The following is a 25,535-nucleotide window of genomic DNA, read 5'->3' on the forward strand; positions in this document are numbered from 1 at the left end:
TAAAACGATTTAACATGGATAATTCAAATGCAATAAACACCCCTATGAGTACTTCGACTAAGTTAGATATGGATGAAAATAGTGAAAATTTTGATCAGAAAACATATAGAGGAATGATAGGTAGTCTACTCTACCTCACCGCGACTAGACCGGATATTATGTTTAGTGTAGGACTTTGCGCTAGGTTTCAATCTAATCCTAAATTATCTCATCTTAAGAGTGTTAAAAGAATATTTAGGTATCTTAAAGGAACTCCAAATTTAGGATTGTGGTATCCAAAATCTGAAAAATTCGATTTAAAAGCTTATGCAGATGCCGATTTTGGCGGATGCAGGATAGATAGAAAAAGTACATCCGGAACATGCCAATTTTTAGGACATGCACTTGTTTCTTGGACTTCCAAGAAACAAAATTCAGTTGTACTATCTACGGCGGAAGCAAAATACATTGCTACAAGTGCATATTGTGCACAAGTTGTTTGGATGAAAAATACATTAGAAGACTATGAAATTCACTTCAAAAACGTTCCCATAAAATGTGATAATACTAGTGCCATATGTCTTACCAAAAATCCAATTCAGCACTCTAGAACTAAGCATATCGATATTAGGCATCATTTCATACGCGATCATGTCCTTAACAATAATGTTGTTCTAGAATTCATTGACACAAAGCATCAATTAGCAGATATATTTATAAAAGCTTTGAATGAAGACCAATTCGAATTCATTAGAAGGGAATTAGGTATGTTAAATTGTCCCTAAGAATAAACTTGTTTGAATGGATTTTCCGTAAAGTTTTTCATCCTCTCTCCGTTCCTCGGTAAATTTGATCCTTCTCTTTCGATTCTAAATGAAATGTTAAATTACCTTATCCTATCTTGAGTTAAACACCGCTCCCATCTGATCAAGAATGATTTTATGACATTTTGTGAATCTCAAAATTGATTTTCATGGCTTGATTATGAGTTCCAAGTTGACGATTTGAATTTGAATGAGTCTATATTCGATTTATGATCTTCACTTATTGGAGTTACTACTTGAAACTTTTTAATCACAATCTCTTTTTTATACACCTATAATTTTTGTTATTTATAGAAAAAAGAGATTTAATAAAATGGATGAATGCTGAATTTTCCTTTAAGATGAACTCTGCGTAGATATTTTAGCACACTTAATTTTGAATGATGAATTTTTGTATGATCAATGCTGAATTCCTGATGTTATAATCACAAATTATGTGCTTCAAGTCTCATTCCCTTTTTTTTTATGACAAAGGGGGAGAAGTGATGACTAAGTGATGACTTATACCATTTCGATAGCATGACTTAATGAAAATGTCTTATGCGCATCGATAACATGACTAATATGAATTACAAAAGCTTGTGTGATATGAATGTCTTATATGCTTCGCAAAATCTTTGAGAATATCGCAAGACTGATTGATCATATTGAAAGCATGCCTTACATTTATATCATGAAATTCATGTTGAAAATCTTTATCTCCTGTCGTAGTAAAAATTATCTCTTATCATTCGACTTGAAAATGATTTTCATCGAAGTTTCGTATTTACTATTGCTTAATGAGAATAACGTTAAGTTCTACGGTTAGAACTTATCGGTTTATGCTTGAATTCAATGGATGGAATTCAAGTGTTTTAATCTTCTCATAATATGGTATATAGATAGGGGGAGTTATGTTTAACTCCGTCATCAATTGATTGTCATCATCAAAAAGGGGGAGATTGTTGAATCTCGAATTTTGATGATAAAATCAATTGATGGGTTAATTGATCTAATCCATATTATTGAATTAAGTGTGCAGGATTAACTACGATAACCAAAAACACAAAGCAAGAATACCGAAGTCATGTTCGATGGACGTTTAAGAGACCGAAGAATCGTCGGAGATGCTGCCGGAACCAACCGAGAAGAAATCAGGAACCTGTCGAAATTTTTGGAAGTTCACCGAAGAGATCGTCGGAGGTTTATGGAGATCACCGAGAAGGCTCGGCTACTCGTTAAAGTCATCACAAGATCGGGAGCTTGCTGGGAGTTCGTTGGAAGAAGTTCGTCGGAAAAGCTCGCCAGAACAAGACTCGACGTTCGCGGTTGAAAACTTGCTTAGAATGTTTTTTGTTATGTAGTTCACATGTAATTAGGATTAGGATTAAGAGATAATCCTATATCCTGGTTAGGGGCCAACTGGGCCCAAAATTAGACTTGGTTTGGGCTAAATTTAAAGCCCATCCAGTGAACCAGAGAGTCTGACGGTTGCACCGCCCAGCACCCGAGAGCTGGGCGGTGGCACCGCCAGTCCACTGTTAGTGTCAGACATTGACAGGCGGTGGCACCGCCAGCATCGAAAACCAAAGAGAATTCAAATTTTGGAGCCCAAATTTGAATCCTCTTGAGGCCTATAAATACCCCTCAAATCTCAGCTGAGATTATAACTTTTTGAGAAGCAATTGATTGAGAGAAAGGTCTTAGAAAAGTCTTAGCTAGTCTTGTTTTCAATTTGCTAGTGTTCACCTCCTTTCTTGCTGAAAATCTGTAAGAGAGTGAACCGCTTGTAAAAAGTTGTAAGAGAGGTATTTACCCTTCCCCTTCAAGAGATTTGCTAGTGGAAGGTGGGAGCCTCATCGAAGAGGGGCCTCGGAAGTGGATGTAGGTCATTTGACCGAACCACTTTAAAATCGGCGTAATCTCTGGTTTGCATTTCATTACTGCTATTTACATTACTGCAAACATTCTTACTTGCTTTATTTCCTCATTACCTTTGCTGCACAACTTTGCGAATACGCCTTCAAGTTAAGCACTTCCGAGTTTGATTTTTATCATACGAAAGATTTGTCAAAACCGACATTTTAATCTGCTGCACTAATTCACCCCCCCCTCTTAGTGCCGCTCCGATCCTAACAAAAATAATGATTATTTAATAATTATTTTATATTAAATGATATTATATTAAAAGTTTATGGCTAGGGACCTAAGAGGAAATATTAGAAGTTTGATATAATTTATGAAAGATTCAGTTTTAAGTTTAAAAAAAAAAATAGTGGACATGTGTCACTAGCTAACCTAATGGTGCAACTTATGTTTACTCTAAAGATGACACCTAGCCCCTTTCATGCATGCATGACACCTTGCAACTTTTGCATTAGCCAAAACCCAAAAAAAAAAAAAGAGAATTAGATGAAAGGTTAAAGAAAACAAACCTGAAGAGTTGCAGCCAACGTGAGTTTGAGAAGAGAAGGGAAGAAGAAGAAGAAGAAGAGCTTGAGGTTTTTCATCAATTTTCCCACATTTGGGATTCAAATAATTTTAAGGCAAGTGTGTTAGGATCAAGAGCACTAAGAGGGGGGGGGGGGGGGGGGGGGGGTGAATTAGTGCAGCGGAAATCTTACAACGATAAAGCACGTTTTAACGATAAAAATGATTTCGGTGTGAAAGCCGATTCTAAGATTACTTTAACTTAAGATTAAGCGAGATAACGTTAAAATCAATCTATTAAGGCAGTTCGCAGTTATGATGAAAACCAGAGTATAAGTGCAAACTGAAATACGACGTTCGTACGAAGAAGCTGATTTACGTCTAAATGCTTATTCATAAATCACTTGATTAGGCGAGATGCAGTTTAAGCAAGTATATGAAGGCAGTTTGCAGTTATGATTGAAATCAAAATGTAAATGCAAACTGAAATATGATGATCGTACGAAAAAATAGATTTACGTCTAAACGCTGATTTGAAAGTGCAAAGCTTGAAACCCGATCGTATATGTGCATAAAGCAGTAAGCTTTAGAGGAGGTTTGCAGTAAAGATAATATGCTCAAAGTAAATGCAAACTGAGATTTAGAGTGGTTCGGTCAATCTTGATCTACTCCACTTTTGGCTTCCTCCACCGACGAGGTCACCGACGTCAACTAGAGGCCTTCCTTCAATAGGCGAAGGCCAACCACCCTTTTACAGTTTTACTACTTTTGACGGGTTTAGGAGACAATCCTTACAGAAATTTCTCTCCTTTCTTTAAAGCTCAGAACTTGGAAGAAAAGAGGGAGAAGAACTTTTGGCTTTTACAACAATTTTGAACTCTAAAAATCACAGAACAAGGCCAACCACGCTTTTATAGTTTCACTCCTTTTGATGGGCTTAGGAGACAACCCTTACAGAATTTTCTCTCCTCTCTTTACAACTCAGAACTTGGAAGAACAGAGGGAGAAGAATTTTTGGCCTTTACAACAATTTTGAGCTCTAAGAATCACAGAAAAAGATCAAGATTTCGGTGTTAGTTCATTGCTCTTTTAGTGCTGAATGGGTGGGGTATTTATAGGCCCCAACCCAGTTCAAATTTGGAGCTCAAAACTGTCAATTCCTTGAATTCCGGGATCAGGCGGTTGCACCTCCTGACTGGAGCGGTTGCACCGCCTGGCAAAGCTCGAAGACTGAGCCTCTGGGCGGTGCTACCTCCTGTCAGGGGCGGTTGCACCTCCGGACAGAGCTCGAAGACCGAACTCAAGCGGTGCCACCTCCTATCAGGGGAGGTTGCACCGCCCAGTCTCGCTCGGAGACTGAGCCCCAGGCGGTGCCACCGCCTGGCTGTGGCGGTTGCACCTCCCAGTCTCGCTCGGAGACTAAGCCCAGGCAGTGCAACCTCTTGCCTTGGGCAGTTCAACCGCCTGGCAGAAATCAGGGTCCGAATGAGTTGATCCATTCGGCGTAATTTGGGTTTTTCAGGGGCCCAATTGCCCCAAGATTAAGTTAATGGGATCACCTCCCGTTTCCAACTTAATTATTGTGCTAACTACGATTTTTACTAAGACATTTACTGCAACTTGCTCCGGTGCATCAATCGCTTCTTCCGACGAACTTCCGTCGATCATCCGATGATCCCTCGGTGATGCTCCTGCGGACTTCCGGCAAACTCTTGGACTTGCGACGATTCACTTGGCGAGTTCCGACGAGCTTCTTTGGCAAGCTTATGGACTTCTCGGATTTGTTCCCGTAGAACCTCCGACGACTGTACGAACTTCCGTCAAACTCTCGAACTCCCAACGTGATCATTGTCTTGACTCCGGCGCAACTCCTACTGCATGTCTTACTTTCATGGTAGTTAATCCTGCACACTTATCTCAACATATAGATTAGATAACAAATGACAATTGACTTCATCATCAAAATCCGAGATTCAACAATCTCCCCCTTTTTGATGATGACAATCAATTGATAATGGAGTTAACCTTAACTCCCCCTGTCTATATACCATACTTGAGATTAGTCATTCTTGAATTTAAAACCTAAGAATTCAAGAGACATATTGATAAGTTAAAATCATTTGAACTTATCAATACTCCCATCATGATTTCCATCATGATGTATCTCTCTGAAGATGATGTCAAGGCTTGACATTCATTTTCAAATATAACATGTTTGAATGATGGTAATAGTAGCAATTCATCATATTGTAAGATATCAACATGTAAAGCTGCGAAGTAAGATTTTGATATCATTACATGATGTACACATTTCAAATATTATAGCAAGTATTGCATTTCATCACATGGTAAGATATCAACTCGTAGAATTTCGATGCAAGTTTTTGTTTGATATCTTGACACGATACAAATCATAGCATCTGTTCATATATCTCTTGGTGATACAAGCATGGCATAATCATTGCATAAGTGTTTATAGTATCAATTCATATATTTCTCCCCCTTTGTCATCAACAAAAAGCATGGTAGTTGGGATACCAGGGGAACAATATAAGCAAATTATCAAGCATATAAAGGAAGGCATGATACGTAGATTGCTTTGAATACTTCTTCCTTTTTTTGTTATAATCTTTTTGCATGAAGGAGGAAAGCCATTTGTGATACCAGCTATTTGTGAGTTTTACTTTGAGTCAAGATATGTGTGTGAAACAGCTTTTTGCAAGTAAAAATACTATCATCCATATTTCAAGATGGAATTCATAAGCAGGAATTATTTCATCAAATTCATTTCAGAAGAAATATTTTTCATAAGAGTGTATAAGAAAATCTGATTTTTAGCATTCTAATTGTTAAGCGAATCCGAAAATGAAATGAACTCTTTCATGCATTCGGACAAGACTATGCTACAGATTTTCAAATACAATCATGAAGACAAAACATTTTTGTATTCAACACATAATTTCTAACATGTTATTTAGGCATGTAATGACAATCAAGTGATTTGATCATTCAATAAAGTCCGAAAAATAATTTTAACTAGTTTAAGTATTCGGACACATCAACATTCCTAATTCTCTTCTTATGAAATCAAATTGCTCTTCACTTAGAGGTTTTGTAAAAATATCAGCTAGTTGATGTTTAGTATCAATATCATGGCAATGTCATGACTTATCAACTGCATTGGTATATCACTTTCTCAAATTATATTTATCATGGAAATCAAGGCACAAGGTTTTCAAAACATTTAGTTTCAATGTAAAATCTGAGATAAACAATGAGAGATGTTTGTAACTTTGCATATGCTCACAAAATATATCAGGTAACCATATCAAGGATCAAGGCAAAGCCCATCATGGTGAGTAACATAAGGAGTTTACAATAACAACAGATGATTGTGTTCATACAAGCTCATTCATGAGGTGGAAAATTAAAGTGCCTAAATAAAGAGTCAAATTGTCGATGAATTTACTGTAGCTCAGATAGGATTTGATCTTGTCGATGTTCAAGCTATTCTTATCTTTGTTCGAATCGGTCCATTCGAATCCCAATATCTTCGACAGATGATGTATGAGTTTGCTCAAATGGATGTGTTTCCTCAAAGGGACAGATCGGAGGAGATTGGGTACCCCTAAAGACTGGTGTTTCCGGTTCTAGTTCAGGTTGAGGGGGATCGGTTCTTCTAGGCATTCTAACCCAGTTACCGTTTCTATAAAAACATCTTAATCGGTGAAGTAGATTTTTATTTATTATATTAAACCTATCTACTTTTATTACTTCTTCTTCCGGTGGTATTAGAATATCGTAGGCTTTCATTATTCTAGTGATTATACCACCATATGGGAGCATCATGTCTTTCTTAGATAGTTCTAACATGTTTTGTTGGATAAGATAACCAAGACAGATGTCATATCCTTTCATGATCAAATACATAGTTCCTAATTCTAATTGGCTTACTTCATCATGATGGTATTGTTTAGGGAGAATGATGCTAGTTAGGATATGATGAAGTACCTTAGTGTTTACAAGTAGTAGATGTTCACAACTTTTAGGAACAAATGCTAAGTTGGGATTGGCAAAAATTGTTCCTAAGGCTTCAACATATGTTGTTCCAACAGTTTTATCATCCCATGATCCTCTAAGGTAAAGTCCTCTACTTTTTATGGGAATGCCTATAATGTCGCAAATGAATTTATCCATAATGGAGATGTGTTGTCCTAAAATATAGGTAGACATTCTTTCTTCTTCATCTATTTGTATGTTGTTGTAAAACAATCTAACAAGTCTTAGATAGATGGGTTCATTAATTTGCAAAATAGGGAGTAGATCTAAGTTTGCAAACCATTGGATTGTCTCTAAGTCTCTTAGTTCATTTAAATCTACATATTTTCCCTTATTGACACTCCTAAGTTCGAAAGAGGAAAACTTTTCAGCATGGTATTTTGAATCGAAAAGGGTGAGATCAAAATCTTCTACTAATCTCCTCTTTCCTTTGTCCCTTGAGGATCTTCTAGATCCCATAACTACTGCTGTTTAGAAGAATAGTGATGAGCAAGAGTAAATGAATCAAAGACAGAATTTAAGGGCTTCTTAGAGAATACCTTAGTGAGATCTTCAAGAGAGGGAAGGATTGTTGATGTTTTGCTCCGAAATGAGGGGTATTTGGGATGCTATGAGGGGAGAAATGGGGATGGAGGAGCTTTGGAAGAGTAAAGAGGGGAAGGGAGTGAGTTGGGGTCGGTTTCACCGCCGGCCCTAGCTTGGGTTAAAAAGGGCAGAGTTGTGGGTGGTTGCACCTCTGGCTGGGGCGGTGCAACTGCTTGCAACACGTGACAGCCGGAGGTGCTACCTCCAGTTGGGGCGGTGCAACCGCTTGCAGGCGGTGAGCACTTGTTATGATCGCAGTGTGATCTGATTTGAGAGTTTTTGTCTTGAGAAGAATTTTCATTCAGAGCAATCAACTTTACTTACGTAATTACGTAAGAGTTTTCTTTTTAAGACAAGAACTTTTGCACGATCAAGATAGATATTTTAACGTGCATACTCTCAATGTCGTACACATGTTTGTGACAGTTTGTTCAAGTTGGTAAGCCTTGCAAGTTCATGACAAACTTAGTCAGTTCATGATATAGAGTTGGATTCGAAAGTTATGAACGGATGAAATTGATGGGTTCGAAAATCCAGAGGATATGTGAATTGAGAATCATGCGTTTCTAATTCTAAAAAATCAAATAGGATTGTATCTAAATCGCATTTGTGATTTCTAATCTTTATCTGTTGTTTAGGCAAGAGAGCATTGCAAGTTATTTTTGGATCTTGGGTCATGAATATCGAGAATCCAAGGAGCAGAATATTATTTCTTGCTCCAACTAATAATTTTTTATGTCTTTATAGGAAAGGATGATTTTTAGGTACCCATTTGCTTTTGGGTGCCTCAAAAATAGATCTACATTGTTTATCATGTTGCATAGAGTTTATCATGGTTCATTTAGGAACCCAAATTAATTTATTCAGACTAATTTTCTTGAATGGACAATAATACGTTTTGTGTCCAAGTTTGCAACAAAAGTTGCATTTGCTTTGGTGTCGAACATGTAAGATAGGGCCTTTTATGAAGGTGGTTGGATTTTGGTGAGGACTTCTCACAAATCCAATTCCACTTCTTTTGGGAACGTGACCCTCGTTTGCCAGGATCATGTTCAATGACTTGCTACCAACCTCGAATTTCTTCAAGGTGTCCTTAACTAGCAAGTTTTCCTTTTGGAGAGTTTCTAGATCATGGCATTTTATGCATGAACTTAAACTATCATGATATTCAGTTTTTAACTTATCAAAATTACAAGTAAGACTATCATGCTCTGTTTTTAGCAATTTGTATTTTCTACTAATAATCTTGCATTCCTCAAATAAGTCATGGAAGACATTTAATAATTCATCAAATGATAAATATGCATCTATTAAATTTGTTACCTCCTCTCCGATGGCCATCAAGGCATAATGAGCATCTTGCTCGGTGTTGGACTCCTCTTCTTCGGACGCGCTCGAGTCATCCCATGTTGCTTTGAGCGCCTTCTTCTTTGATGTTCTCTTCTTGACTTGGGGACAATCACTTTTGTAGTGTCCTAGCTTTTTGCACTCATAGCAAATAACTTGGTCCTTCTTGGGTTCAAATTTATTTTTTGTCTCATTCTTAAACTTGTTTCTTTTAATAAATTTTTTAAATTTTCTTGTTAGAAGTGCTAAGTCATCATCACAGTCCTCATCACTTGAGTTTTCTCTCAAGTGGTCTTCTGAAGTTTTAAGTGCCATATCCTTCCTGTTCTTTGGAAGGATGTCTTCTTGCTCTTCATGAGTTTTGCAAGTCATCTCGTAGGTCATTAATGACCCGATTAGTTCTTCAAGAGGGAAGATGCTTAGATCTTTTGCCTCTTGAATAGCAATGACTTTAGGATCCCAACTCTTAGGAAGGGATCTTAGAATCTTATTTGCGAGCTCAAAATCCGAAAAACTTTTTCCGAGTCCTTTTAGACCGTTGACAACATCCGTGAAACGGGTAAACATGTCGCCAATTATTTCACTCGGTTTCATCCGGAAAAGTTTGAAGGAATGTAACAGAAGATTGATTTTTGACTCTTTCACTCTACTTGTGCCTTCGTGAGTCACTTCGAGTGTGTGCCAAATATCAAATGCGGTTTCACAAGTCGAAACACGGTTAAACTCGTTTTTATCAAGTGCACAAAATAAGGCATTCATAGCCTTTGCATTAATAGCGAAAGCCTTCTTCTCCAATTCATTCCAATCGATCATTGGAAGAGAAGGCTTCGAAAATCCGTTTTCGACAAGATTCCAAAGTTCAAAATCCATAGAAATAAGAAAGATCCTCATTCGGGTCTTCCAATAGGTGTAGTCCGTCCCATTGAACATGGGTGGACGTGTAATAGAATGGCCCTCTTGGTTTCCGGCATATGCCATCTCTCTTGGGTTTTAATCCATTATAGAGTTAACCCTACTCTGATACCAATTGTTAGGATCAAGAGCACTAAGAGGGGGGGGGGGGTGAATTAGTGCAGCGGAAATCTTACAACGATAAAGCACGTTCAAACGATAAAAATGATTTCGGTGTGAAAGCCGATTCTAAGATTACTTTAACTTAAGATCAAGCGAGGTAACGTTAAAATCAATCTATGAAGGCAGTTTGCAGTTATGATGAAAACTAGAGTGTAAGTGCAAATTGAAATACGACGTTCGTACAAAGAAGCTGATTTATGTCTAAATGCTGATTCGTAAATCACTTGATTAGGCAAGATACAGTTTAAGCAAGTATATGAAGGTAGTTTGCAGTTATGATTGAAATCAAAACGTAAATGCAAACTGAAATATGATGATCGTACGAAAAAATAGATTTACGTCTAAATGTTGATTCGAAAGTGCAAAGCTTGAAACCCGATCGTATATGCGCAGAAAGCAGTAAGCTTTAGAGGAGGTTTGCAGTAAAGATAAAATGCTCAAAGTAAATGCAAACCGAGATTTAGAGTGGTTCAGTCAATCTTGACCTACTCCACTTTTGGCTTCCTCCACCGACGAGGTCACCGACGTCAACTAGAGGCCTTCCTTCAATAGGCGAAGGCCAACCACCCTTTTACAGTTTCACTCCTTTTGACGGGCTTAGGAGACAACCCTTACAGAATTTTCTCTCCTCTCTTTACAACTCAGAACTTGGAAGAACAGAGGGAGAAGAACTTTTGGCCTTTACAATAATTTTGAGCTCTAAGAATCATAGAAAAAGATCAAGAATTCTGAGTTAGTTCATTGCACTTTCAGTGCTGAATGTTGGGAAATCATTGGGGGCAACATCATATGCGCAGCGGAAGAACAAGAAAACAAAAATCCTCGATTCCCAAAAAGATGTTCGTCGTCGTGCGAAGATTGGTGCGTAAAAATCCACAAAACACAAAACTGCATATAGAGATTGTGTTACCTAGGGAGATCGTATATCCCTGTTTCCTTGCAGATCCTTAGGAGAGGGTGAAGGAGGTCAAGCGTCCTCCTCTCTAGCGGTGATCCACACAGCAGGGTTACGACGACGCTCCTCAAAACTGCAGGCCTACTCTGAGGTGGAGAGGGAGAGGAGAATAGGAAAGCCAAGCAAAGACTCTAGCCTATGAGGCTGTGAATCCCTCCTATTTATAGAGATCCCGTGTCAAACCCTAATGGGTCCTTCCCTAGTGGGTATTGGATCTGCATCCAATAAGACAAGGGCTCCGTCGGATATCTCATATCCGAACCTCTACTCATCGCAATGCCTACCATATATGTGTGACCCTCTAGGCCCAATATCGAGCTGGCCGTGAGTCATACCTGTCAGAACTCCTTCTGACTGAGTGAATTATTATCTCTGTAATAATTCACTTGACTCATCGACTACGGACGTACTAGGCCACTACGCCGTAGTCCCCAAACGATACAGGGGAATCCAATCCATTGGACCTGTCTGTTCTCAGTTACCATGTACCTATAGTCCCTCATCCATCTAATATCCCAGAGACCGTATATCGAGCATGGTGCTGTCAGACCCATACAGTTTCTACTCGAGTCTTGCTCTAATCGGATTCTCCCGTAGAACTCTTTCTCTCTCAACCCGAATGACCCTGGCCAGGGATTTGTTTGAGCAAGAACAGATAGGATATTCCTCTCATGACGCCGAGAGTGGATGATCCTCTATTGACACTCAATAGCCCTCGTAAGGTCGACTACCACTCCCAATGACCAACTGTACTAGATCTAGGGACAGCCAAACCTATAAGTCTGGTATCAAAGAGTGGAGCACTCATACGGGACATCCTTGGTGTCTCAAGTCTAAGGACCAGATACACCACTAGGACTACGGAATCGCTGTCTGACAATAAGGCATCATCAACCATCCATCATTCCGTAAGCGGATCAATCAGTGAACTCATTCTCCAATGAGCACCTGTACTGTATCCCTAGTGTCTCTACACGAGCAGCTATGAGACCAGCTGCATCCATCATATGGACGGGTATACAGCACACCAGTCTATTCGGTTATCACGATGTCCCTCTCGAGTAACCTATGACCGGGATTATTTAGGATATGTGTTTAAAGGTGAATCGATCTCATTATCGTGATCTCATCACGATCCGATTCCCATTGCACAAATCCAAGGACATCACAATATATATATGCATTTATGCAATAGTTATAAAGTGATATACGCCAAAATATAATAAGCAAAAAGATTCTGTATCAAGTCACACGTGCCATCACTCACGTGATTGGTTTGCTGGGCACCTATGACTAGCACTAAATGGGTCGGGTATTTATAGGCCCCAGCTCAGTTCAAATTTGGAGCTCAAAACTGTCAATTCCCGGAATTTCGGGATCAGACGGTTACACCTCCTGACTGGAGCGGTTGCACCGCCTGGCAGAGCTCGAAGACTGAGCCTCTGGGCGGTGCTACCTCCTGTCAGGGGCGGTTGCACCTCCTGACAGAGCTCGAAGACCGAGCTCAGGCGGTGCCACCTCTTGTCAGGGGAGGTTGCACCGCCCAATCTCGCTTGGAGACTAAGCCCCAGGTGGTGCCACCGCCTGGCTGGGGCGGTTGCACCTCCCAGTCTCGCTCGGAGACTGAGCCCAGGCGGTGCAACCTCCTGCCTTGGGCGGTTCAACCGCTTGGCAGAAATCAGGGTCCAAATGGGTTGATCCATTTGGCCCAATTTGGATTTTTCAAGGGCCCAATTGCCCCAAGATTAAGTTAATGGGATCACCTCCCATTTCCAAATTAATCATTGTGCTAACTACGATTTTTACTAAGACATTTACTGCAACTTGCTCCGGTGCGTCAATCGCTTCTTCCAGCGAGCTTCCGGCGAACTTCTGTCGATCATCCGATGATCCCTCGGTGATGCTCCTGCAGACTTCCGGCAAACTCCTGGACTTGCGACGATTCACTTGGCGAGTTCCGACGAGCTTCTTTGGCAAGCTTATGGACTTCTCGGATTTGTTCCCGCAGAACCTCCGACGACTGTCCGAACTTCCGTCAAACTCTCGAACTCCCAACGTGATCATTGTCTTGACTCCGGCGCAACTCCTACTGCATGTCTTACTTTCATCGTAGTTAATCCTGCACACTTATCTCAACATATAGATTAGATAAGATAATTGACTTTATCATCAAAATCCGAGATTCAACAAAGTGTTCTAACCCCATCCCACAGTAATCTTAATCTCTGTTTCCATTTTTATTCTGCAAAAATTTGAGAGATTTCAACTGAGAACCAGACCTTCTTTCGTTTTGATACAAAGCCATGAATCTATAATTTTTCGGTAATCTGACCTCTATGCAACATTTCGATCATAACATTTTGTAATAAACTCTGATTTAGACAAAGCCAATTCCATTAGAAAGTAGACAAAAAAATATTTATTTTGATATTAAGATCGAATGATTTGGAGTTTAAATGCCTACTAATACTTCTGTTTAAATTAACCCTATAGATTCTGCAAAACATGGACTGAAATTTCTGACCTCTTGTTGCTTAACTACTTATAACTTTCTGCTGTGAACTCAGATTCACACAAAGTATGATTTATTCGAAGATAAACTCAAAATGCATTATGTATATAGCTGAGTTAAAATTTTTGGAGTACAATTGCTAACTGAAACATCTGCTTTCATCGACCCTATGGATTCAGTAAAATAGAGCTAATATTTTCGACCTTTTGCTACGAAATTAATTGTAACTCCCTGTTGTAAATTCCAATTCTTGTAAAACATGATTTTCCTAAAACTAGATTGACAAATCTTTCTAATGACACCTATTTTGTATAAATTGGAGTATAATTGGTTATCCAAATAGTTCATACAATGTTCCTATCAAATTATGCCAGAATCGAGCTTTGGTCGATTTCTGCTTTCTTTGTTTCTTCTCTTTAGAAATCAATTTCAGAAAAAACTCTTACTTCAGTTAAGCTTTACATTATTACCTTAAATTCCTCTATACTTTTGTCCTTTATTTATTTGTACAACTGTAGCTATCATCTAAAGTTCATGTTTGCATCGTAATGATTCGGCACATGCATCCCATTGTTCCGCATTTGCTTTCGATTTGTGCCTCTTCCAGTTTTATTTCTTTGGACATTGAATTCATCTAACTTTCTTATTTTAATTGAGCTATATGTGATTTCTTGAAATCCTTGTATGCTCTTGCTTTTGTTTCCTTTCAAATCTGAATATATTTGTGAAAGATTATGTTTGTATCGTATTGACTCCAAAGGCATATGTACATTTCATTGTTCTGCATGTGCTTCCAATATATGCTAATTTCATTATTCATACTGTCCCTTTGTACCCTGGTATTTGTTGGATAAATGTGAACCTTTGCTAGAAATGGTAAAGGGAGTTAGCTTAGAGCCCGTGATGCTCTACCGGCCCCCTTTGACTTCACTCAGACGTGGGTGGATGGAGCTCCCAGACGTGGGAGACTTATGTTTGGTGGTCATTCAGAAATGGATGGACCATATTATGTTATGAACCCACTTCACCTTCTATGTGTTTGATATGATATCCTAAGCTTTGACTATGTTTCTATGCATGCTTTGGATAAGAACGAAATGAATGCATCGTCATGTGACATTTGAGCTTCTATTCATGTTTTGTTTTTTGATATTTTTCCGAAATGTTATAAGTCTTTGTTATACCTTGAAATTATCAAATGCCATGGATATGCTCCTTATGTCAATGATATGCTCCAATTACCCTTCCTCGATTATATGAACAAAACATGCTTCGAACGAAATGACATCGTAATTCTGCATTCAAACAACACATGCTTCTGTTTCATCTTGTGTCTTTGCTTTGTATTTTTTATACCTTATTTGTTTGAAAAAATTTGTCCTCTTTGCTATGGATATATTAGTCGCTTGCTGAGCTTTATATGCTCACCCCGTTGATATATAAATTTTTCAGGATAGCTTATCGCTCACTAAAATATATAGTTTGGGTTGAGGCAATGGGAAGCTAGAAGATTTTGGGGCAAATATTTCGTACTTGATATGTTGATGTTGTATAAGTTCCTTTTGTGTGTATCAATGACAAATCTAGATTGATGTATCCTGTAAATATTTGAAAAGTAACTCTCATGTTATGATTTTGGGAATGTTATGTTAAATTTATGCAATGAATGATATAAACATGTGGTACATGTTGGTTTTGTAAATGTATAGATTCTCACAACTATGGATTTATGATGTGGTTATGGTTAAGTTAAGTTGCCTTTGGATTTTAAGAATCATCTAGTGACATGATGTATGATTATAAACTGCATAGGTTTTGTGAATTGTGAATTGTAAAGGTGAATGACTTGAATGTTTTTCTTAGTGACCTCAAATGTGTGATTGGATCCTGAATTATTTGTTGAATTATAATATTATCAATTTTTAGTTTAGTTCACACCTCCTGAATAAAAATTAAATTCGGGAGGGGCATGACTGAGTGGTATCAGAGCATGGTTTGAGAATCAATGAAATATTTGATATGTTGACATGCAAAATATATTGAGGTCTAGTGAACTATAGTGATTGGTGAAAATTTTCTTTGATGCATTTTAGGAATCTAGGATGACGAGGACATTTAGTCCTCCTACTTCATCTACTTTTGATTAATTAAGTGCGATAAAAGGGTTGATCGGGGATATTAAATCAGAGTGGCACAGTAGTAGCATTGTGAACCTAATACATTGGTTGCAAAGAAAATAGATGATGCGATTGGAGAAGATATTTGATGTATGAAATTGTTCTGATGATCAAAAGAGTTTTTAGAGATCAAGGACAAGAATAGCAAGGGCAAGTTTACCAAAAAAAAAAGATTAGAAATGAATCCGAATATGATAACAAGAGGGTTAAGACATCATCGATTTAAAAAGGGAAGTCACCACAAAAGATTCAATCCTATGTACGATGGGAGTTAAATTACGAAATAAGTTTGTATTTGTAGGTGATTGGAGCCTATTTTGCTTTTGGACATTTGGATTATAAAATAAATGACTGCCCTTTGGACAAGAAGAAAGAATCACTGCCTCATAAATCATCAACCCATGTCAGAGTGTATGTTATCACGGAATATGATTCTAAAGCTTTTGAATTAGTGGTCGAAGGTACTATTCATGTTTATGAAAGAATGCAAATATTTGTTTGACCATGTGTCTCATCTATGATTTATTTCGTAATATTTTGCTTATCACATGGGCATTCAACCTGAACCACTAGATTATATGCTATATGTAAATACGGCTATTGGGGATTGTTTGATAACAAACTCGATCTTGTCATCTTATCTGATTTCTATTGGAGAACACAAACTTCTTGCTGATTTGATTCTCCAAGATATTTAGAGTTTTTATTATACTAAGTATGGATTGACTATCTTCCAATCATACCATTATAGATTGTTATATAAAATGATCACTTTTTGCATATTAGATCATCCAATATTTTATTTTGAGAGTACTGGGCATGATTTACCTCCTTGCCTGATGTATTTCTAGATGACTTGCCTGGTTTACTTCCAGATAGAGAGGGTGAATTTATTATTGATTTGGTCCCTGAGACAACCCCAATATCTAAGTCACCTTACAGAATGACACCACTCAAGCTTGAGGAATTTAAAAAGCAACTACAAGAACTATTAAATAAGGGTTTAATTCGACCCAGTGTTTCACCATGGGGTGCTCCAGTGCTATTAGTTAAGAAGAAGGATGGAACATTAAGGCTTTTTATTGATTATAGACAATTGAATCAGGTGACCATAAAAAACAAGTATCCTCTACCCAGAATTGATAATTTGTTTGATCAATTGCAGGGTGCACAAGTATTCTCGAAGATTGATTGAAGGTTAGGTTACTATCAGTTGAAGATCATGAAGGAGGATATTCCAAAAACAGCTTTAAGAACTCGATATGGTTACTATGAATTCTTAGTGATGCCTTTTGGTTTAACTAATGCCCCTACAGCTTTTATGGAACTAATGAATAGGATATTTCAGCCATTCTTGGACGATTATATGATTATATTCATTGATGACATATTAGTATATTCAAGGAATAATCAGGAGCATGAGGAACACTTGAGAAATATATTATCCATACTAAGAGAAAAGAAGTTGTTTGCAAAGTTCAGCAAATGTGAATTTTGGTTGAATGAAAATTGCTTTCTTAGGCCATATGATTCCAGGGAAGGGTATATCTGTTGATCCAAAGAAAGTGGAAGCTATGGTTAAGTGGGAAGTAGCAACAAACGTGAGAGAAGTTAGAAGCTTCTTGGGCATGGCAGGTTTTTGCAGGAGATTTGTGGATAGATTTTCTCGAATCGCTCAAACTCTCACCAAACTCACTAAAAAGAATGTGAAATTTGTGTGGGGTGATGATTGTGAGCAAAGTTTCCAAGAGTTAAAAAGGAGATTGACTAGTGCCCCTGTTCTCACTATTCCAAGTGGTGATGACGGATTTATAGTTTATACTGATGCCTTAAAAAAGGGCCTTGGATGTGTTTTGATGCAAGAAGGGAAAGTGATTGCTTATGCTTCTAGACAACTAAAGAGTTATGAACTGAATTATCCAACTCCTGATTTGGAATTCGTGGTAATTGTTTTTGCTCTGAAGATTTGGACACATTACTTGTATGGGTGAACATTTGAAATCTTTATGGATCATAAGAGTTTAAAGTATATTTTTACTCAAAAAGAGTAAAACATGAGGCAGCAGAGATAGATAAAACTTCTAAAAGATTATGATTGTATCATTCGTTATCACCCGGGTAAAGCTAATGTTGTTGCAGATGCCCTTAGTAGAAAATCTACAAGTTTTATGGCGACTTTGGTTGTAAAGCAATGGAAGTTATTAGAAGAGAATTATGATTTGAATGTTATGAGAAAAGGGCAAGACTCAATGATATTAATGGCCTCCATCCAAGTGTAATCTGATCTCATTCAACAAATTAAATAAGGACAACTACGAGATTGACGCTTGATCTGCTTAAGGAATGAAGTAGAAAAGGGATTGAAACTGAATTTTCGAGTTTCAAAGGATGGTCTATTGAGATTTGGGGATAGAATATGTGTTCCAAATGACTCAGATATCAAAAATCAAATCCTGAGGGAAGGTCATAATTCAAAGTACACCATGCATCCTGGTAACACTAAGATGTATAGAGATCTCCAAAGTCATTATTGGTGGGAAGGCATGAAGAAGGAGATTGTAATATATGTTTCAAAGTGTTTGACTTGTCAGCAAATCAAAGCAGAACACCAAAGACCTAGAGGTTTGTTGCAACCTTTAGATATTCCTGAGTGGAAATGAGAATGTATTACCATGGACTTTATTTCAGGACTACCCCGAACTTCTAGAAAGCATGATGCTATTTGGGTTATCATTGATAGGTTAACGAAATCTGCACATTTCCTACCGATCAATATGACTTATTCTCTTGATAGGCTTACATATTTATATATCAATGAAATAGTACGACTTCATGGTGTTCCAAAGGAGATAATCTCTAATAGAGACTCCAGATTTCTATCTAGATTTTGGAAAAGGTTACAGGAATCTATTGGCACTAAAGTCAAGTTTGTTGAATCTCGTATTTTGATGATGAAACTACTTTATATATGTTTATGATTTAATCTACATTTTGAGTGATGCAGGATGCTTCGATCAGGATGAGACAATTAAAGCAGGAAAATCATGTTGTGCCGAAGGAACATGTCAGAAGATTGGACATCGGGCCGGTGGATCGGTCGACGTATCGATTGAAGGCTTCGGGCCGTGGACTCGGGTATCGGGCCAAGAAGAGCAGGTATTGTGCCAACGATATCGGAGTTACGGAGTCAACTGGCCGATTGGGCAATAGGCTGCAGGAAAGGACGATGCGCCGAAGAATCGGACGAAGTGTCGAGGGACCAATGACATGCAGGACAACTTGGTTAATTGCTTAGGATTAATTGTCTTAATTGAAGTTTTATTTTAAGTGTGCAGGATTAACTATGATGAAAGTAAGATATGCAGCAAGAGTTGCGCCGGAGTCAAGACAATGATCACGTTGGGAGTTCGAGAGTTTGACGGAAGTTCGGACAGTCGTCGGAGGTTCTGCGGGAACAAATCCGAGAAGTCCATAAGCTTGCCAAAGAAGCTCGTTGGAACTCGCCAAGTGAATCGTCGCAAGTCCAGGAGTTCGCCAAGTGAATCTGGCTGAGCGGTGCAACCGCCTAAGTAAAGAGGCGGCACTGCCCGAGCTTGGTCTTCGAGCTCTGGCAGGAGTTGCAACCGCCCCTGACAGGAGGTGGCACCGCCCAGAGGCTCAGTCTTCGAGCTCTGCCAGGCGGTGCAACCGCTCTAGTCAAGAGGTGCAACCGCTAGATCCAAGAATTCCGGGAATTGACAGTTTTGAGCTCTAAATTCAAACTGGGTTGGGGCCTATAAATACCCCACCCATTCAGCACTGAAAGGAAACAAAACATACACCGAAATCCTGATCTTGTTCTATGATTTTTAGAGCTCAAAATTGTTGTAAAGGCCAAAAGCTCTTCTCCCTCTTTTCTTCCAAGTTCTGAGCTTTAAAGAGAGGAGAGAAAATTCTGTAAGGGATGTCTCCTAAGCCCGTCAAAAGGAGTGAAACTATAAAAGGGTGGTTGGCCTTCGCCTATTGAAGGAAAGCCTCTAGTTGACATCGGTGACCTCGTCGGTGGAGGAAGCATAAAGTGGAGTTGGTCAAGATTGACCGAACCACTCTAAATCTCGGTTTGCATTTACTTTGAGCATATTATCTTTACTGCAAACCTCCTCAAAAGCTTACTACTTTCTGCGCATATACGATTGGGTTTCAAGCTTTGCACTTTCCGAATCGGCGTTTAGACGTAAATCAGTTTTGTCGTACGATCATCATATTTCAGTTTGCGCTTACGTTTTGATTTGTATCATAACTGCAAACTGCCTTTATATCCTTGCTTTAACTGCATCTCGCTTAATCAAAAGTTAAAGTGATTTACGAATCGTCTTTCTTACTGAAATCACTTTTATCGTACGAACGCGATTTTTATCGTAGAAGGTTTTCCGCTGCACTAATTCACCCCCCCCCCCCCCTCTTAGTGCTCTTGATCCTAACAATTGGTATCAGAGCCCGGTATTTCTCATTTTGGATTTACACCCGAGAGAAATGGCTCTTCATGGCTTTCAATAGGGCTTATCGGTTGTTCGTCCACCGTTGTTTAACGGATTGGATTACACTTATTGGAAAACTCGAATGAGAATTTTCTTGATTTCTATGAATTTGGATTTATGGAATATCATTGAAAACGGTTTTCAACTTCCCTCTAAACCGATGAACGAATGGTCGGATTTGGAGAAGAAGTATTTTTCTTTAAACGCAAAGGCTATGAATGCCTTATTTTACGCTTTGGACAAAAATGAGTTCAATCGGATTTCTACGTGCGAAATGGTTTTTGACATTTGGCGAACACTTGAAATCACGCACGAGGGAACTAGTAGAGTCAAAGACTCGAAAGTTAACATTTTATTGCATGATTTTGAGCTTTTTCAAATGCAACCAAGCGAGACTATAGGCGACATGTACACCCATTTCACGGATGCCGTCAATAGTTTAAGAGCTCTTGGAAAATATTTTTTGGATTTTGAACTCGTAAACAAGATTTTGCGTTCTCTTTCTAAGAAGTGGGATTAAAAAGTAACTACAATACAAGAAGCTAAAAACCTAAACAACTTACCACTTGAAGAACTAATTGGTTCGTTGATGACATATGAAATGGTGCACAATGCACACGATGAACATGATGAACAAAATCACCTTCCAAAGAATAGGAAGGATTTGGAACTATGGACAAATGAATACCACTTGAGCGATGACTCAAGTGATGAGGACAATGATGAACTTGAACTTCGAACACTAAATCTTAATAAGTTTATTAAATAAAAATCTAAAATAAATAATAAACTTGAACGAAGGAAGAGGTCAAAGAAGAAGAACACAAAGTGGGATGAATCTAGCTCCTCTGAAGAAGAGGAGAAAATCAAGAAAGGCGAGGTGGCAAACTACGCCTTAACCACTTTCAATGATGAGGTAATCGAAATCCCCCTAATTTATTTTGAAATTACTTGATGCTCTCATGATGTATTTTCTTTTTTAGTTTAGAATTAATTTTCTTAAAATTTACATGTTTAAAAAAAAAAATTATGATCATGCCAAGTAATTTCGAAAATGATAATATTGCATATTTTATGATAAACAAATAAAATGATTTTGATTGAAAATATGAAATCATAGTTAAGAAGTAATAATATGTATTACGTTGATTTCCATTGTTATTTCACGATTTTGATTAAAAAAATCATGTTTGATTTGAAGAAATGTATAATGATGTAATATTAAATATTTTGATTAACAATTTTATGCATGAGATTTTAAGCTATACATGATGATAAGCATGTGTTAATTTCATGAATGTATTTGAAAAACTATGGCAAAAATGTGCTCGAATGCATGAACTTGTTAAGATTGTTTTCGGACTTTCTTGATTCAATGTTCAAATCACTTAATTGCCATGATGATTTTACACTATTGCATGCCTTAATAACATGTTGGAAATTATGTGTTTTGGATACAAAATTTTTTTATGATCATGAGCATGTTTTATCTTCATGATTGAACTTGAAAATCTACAGCAAAACCTTGTTCGAATGCATGAAAGTGTTAAATTTCATTTTCGGATTATCTTGATCTTAATAGTTCATTTTTGAGAATCTATTGATCTTGATGGTTTTATGATGAAATTCATTTTTCGATCCTAAACGTTGATGCATGTTTAACATAAATGAAAATGCATGCTAACATGAAATCAATCACTTAAAATGAAATACTTAAAAAAGGGGAAAATATATTATCAATGAAATTCATTTTTGTGAACCATAAATATGATTTTTGGTGATTTGAATTTGAATGAGTTTTATCCAAAATCATGATCTTGGTTCCGTGATATTTACAAATTAAGATTTATTATGAATCAAGATTTTTTCATTAATCGTTCTCCTAAGATTTTCTTTTGATTAATTATGGAGTAGGTTTTTCAAAAAGAAATCATGTCTTTTGGTATTCACATGTTCTAATCTTTCATGATATGATTTTTATGCAATTCCTTGTATTCATGAAATGTTTATCTCATCACCTAATAATTCTTCTTGATATTCCTTATGTGATGATAAGAATACATGAAATATTCATTAATTTGTTTTGATGTATACAAATAAGAAGTTTCGATCATGTATGGTAGAATGTAATTTGACAAATTTGGTACCATCATGTTGCAAAATAAATGATGATTAGGAATCATGCATTAATGATGATTGTATATTTTATGATCTGGCATGATGCATGCAATGATGAAATATTCATGAATTTGAAATGATGCATGCAATACTTATGACAATGATGTACATAATGTATTGCATATGATATGTATCATGAATGCTTTAAATGATGAATGTTTGGTATCATGATCAACATGTTGATAAATGCTTAAAAATTTTAATGTTTGAGTATCATGTATGATATACCCATTAATGATGATTGATTTATTTTTCGGTATCGTGCATGAAAAATAAGGTTTTTGAAATTGTGTATGTTTTAATTTGAAAATATAATGATGCACAAATAAAATTGATACTTACCTTTGTCATAATCTGAAAATTGAAAAAAGGATCTTCCCTTCTTTTTGACAATGACAAAGGGGGAGCAAGAATTTCTAGCATGGACATCATGAAAAGAGGCAAACTAGCTAGCTTACACAATTCAAGATGAAAGCAAAAATTACACTCCTCTAAAGAGAAGATGCAAATGTAACACTTGCCAAATTGTTTGCTTGCCTCATGTAAAACATTATCTCTTGCTAGTTTGGCATTTTGCTAGCTTGCACTTTGCATAGAAAGAAAAAATGACACTTCTCAAAAGAGAAGAAAGAGCTCGTTATCTTGAACATCACAAGCTTGCCAAACAAAAATTGCAAAAGTGCTATCTTACCTATCTCAAGAAGCAAAACTTGCAACTTGCACATTGCAATAGGAAGTAAGAATCATAAGCTTACACAAGAAAGCTATCTTGCATTTGCTTTCGAAATTTTTGCTAGCTTGTATGTAGTAAAACTTGCATATCGTAAAAATAGTTGCTATCTCAAGAAAATTAAATGTGCTAAACTTATACCTTGCAATGGAAGCAAAATTGCGAGCTCAAATATTGCAAAGGAAGAAAAAATTTGCTAGCTTGCAACTTGCATATTTCAAGAAGCAAGAGTTACCTTCTTGAACATCTCTAAATTGCTAGCTTGCAAGTTCTAAAATGTTGTAACATTGCTAGCTTACATGTTCTAAAAGTGCTATCTTGTATGCTGTAAAACTTGCATATCTAAAACTTGATAGCTTGAATGTTCTAAATATGATGTAACATTTGCTAAATTTTATGGCTTCAAAACTGCATGATGATAAAACTTGATATTATGTTTTTCATGCAATAAGTCAAACTAATATTCCAAACATAAGAATAGTTGGACTTCTCCTTTTTGTTGATGAAAAAGGGGGAGAAGTATGATGTTATACATAAGTTTATGAATAAGTTCATGATGACGTGTTGCAAGTATTCATGATGAATATTGCAATGACTTCAATTCAGTTTGAATTCAAGATTCTATCAATATGGCATATTGATAGGGGGAGTTTGTTTAAACTCCGGGAGTTAAGTTTAACTCCGTCATCAAGTGGTTGTCATCATCAAAAAGGGGGAGATTGTTGAATCTCGTATTTTGATAATAAAACTACTTGATATATGTTTATGATTTAATCTGCGTTTTGAGTGACGCAGGATGCTTCGATCAGGATGAGACCATTAAAGTAGGAAAATCATGTTGTGCCGAAGGAACATGTCAGAAGATTGGACGTCGGGCCGGTGGATCGGTCGACATATCGACAGAAGGCTTCAGGCCGTGGACTCGGGCATCGAGCCAAGAAGAGCAGGTATTGTGCCAAGGATATCGGAGTTACGGAGTCAACTGGCCAATTGAGCAATAGGCTGCAGGAAACGACGATGCGCCGAAGAATCGGACGAAGCATCGAGGGACCAATGACATGCCGGACAACTTGGTTAATTGCTTAGGATTAATTGTCTCAATCGAAGTTTTGGTTTAAGTGTGCAGGATTAACTACGATGAAAGTAAGATATGCAGCAGGAGTTGCGCTGGAGTCAAGACAATGATCACGTTGGGAGTTCGAGAGTTCGACGGAAGTTCGGACAGTCGTCGGAGGTTCTACGGGAACAAATCCGAGAAGTCCATGAGCTTGCCAAAGAAGCTCGCTGGAACTCACCAAGTGGATCGTTGCAAGTCCAGGAGTTTTCCGGAAGTCCGCAGGAGCATCACCGAGGGTTCATCGGATGATCGATGGAAGTTCGTCGGAAGCTCGCCGGAAGAAGCGATTGACGCACCAGAGCAAGTTGCAGTAAATGTCTTAGGAAATATCATAGTTAGTACAATGATTAAGTTGGAAATGGGAGGTGATCCCATTAACTTAATCTTGGGGCAATTGGGCCCTTGAAAAACCCAAATTGGGCCGAATGGATCAACCCATTCGGACCCTGATTTCTGCCAAGCGGTTGAACCGCCCAAGCCAGGAGGTGGCACCGCCTGGGCTAAGTCTCCGAGCGAGACTGGGCGGTGCAACCGCCCTAGCCAGGAGGTGGCACTGCCTGGGCTCAGTCTCCGAGCGAGACTGGGCGGTGCAACCTCCCCTGATAGGAGGTGGCACCGCCTGGGCTCGGTCTCCAAGCTCTGGCTGAGCGGTGCAACCGCCTCAGTCAGGAGGTGGCACCGCCTAAGCTCGGTCTTCGAGCTCTGGCAAGAGGTGCAACTGCCCCTGACAGGAGGTGGCAACGCCCAGAGGCTCAGTCTTCGAGATCTGCCAGGCGGTGCAACCGTTCTAGTCAGGAGGTGCAACCACCAGATCCCAAAATTTTGGGAATTGATAGTTTTTAGCTCCAAATTCAAACTGGGTTGGGGCCTATAAATACCCCACCCATTCTGCACTGAAAGGAAACAAAACATACACCAAAATCCTTATCTTGTTCTGTGATTTTTAGAGCTTAAAATTGTTGTAAAGGCCAAAAGTTCTTCTCCCTCTTTTCTTCCAAGTTCTGAGCTTTAAAGAGAGGAGAGAAAATTCTGTAAGGGTTGTCTCCTAAGCCCGTCAAAAGGAGTGAAACTG

Source organism: Musa acuminata, chromosome BXJ3-11 (assembly GCF_036884655.1).
Source record: "Musa acuminata AAA Group cultivar baxijiao chromosome BXJ3-11, Cavendish_Baxijiao_AAA, whole genome shotgun sequence".
Taxonomy (NCBI): Eukaryota; Viridiplantae; Streptophyta; class Magnoliopsida; order Zingiberales; family Musaceae; genus Musa; species Musa acuminata.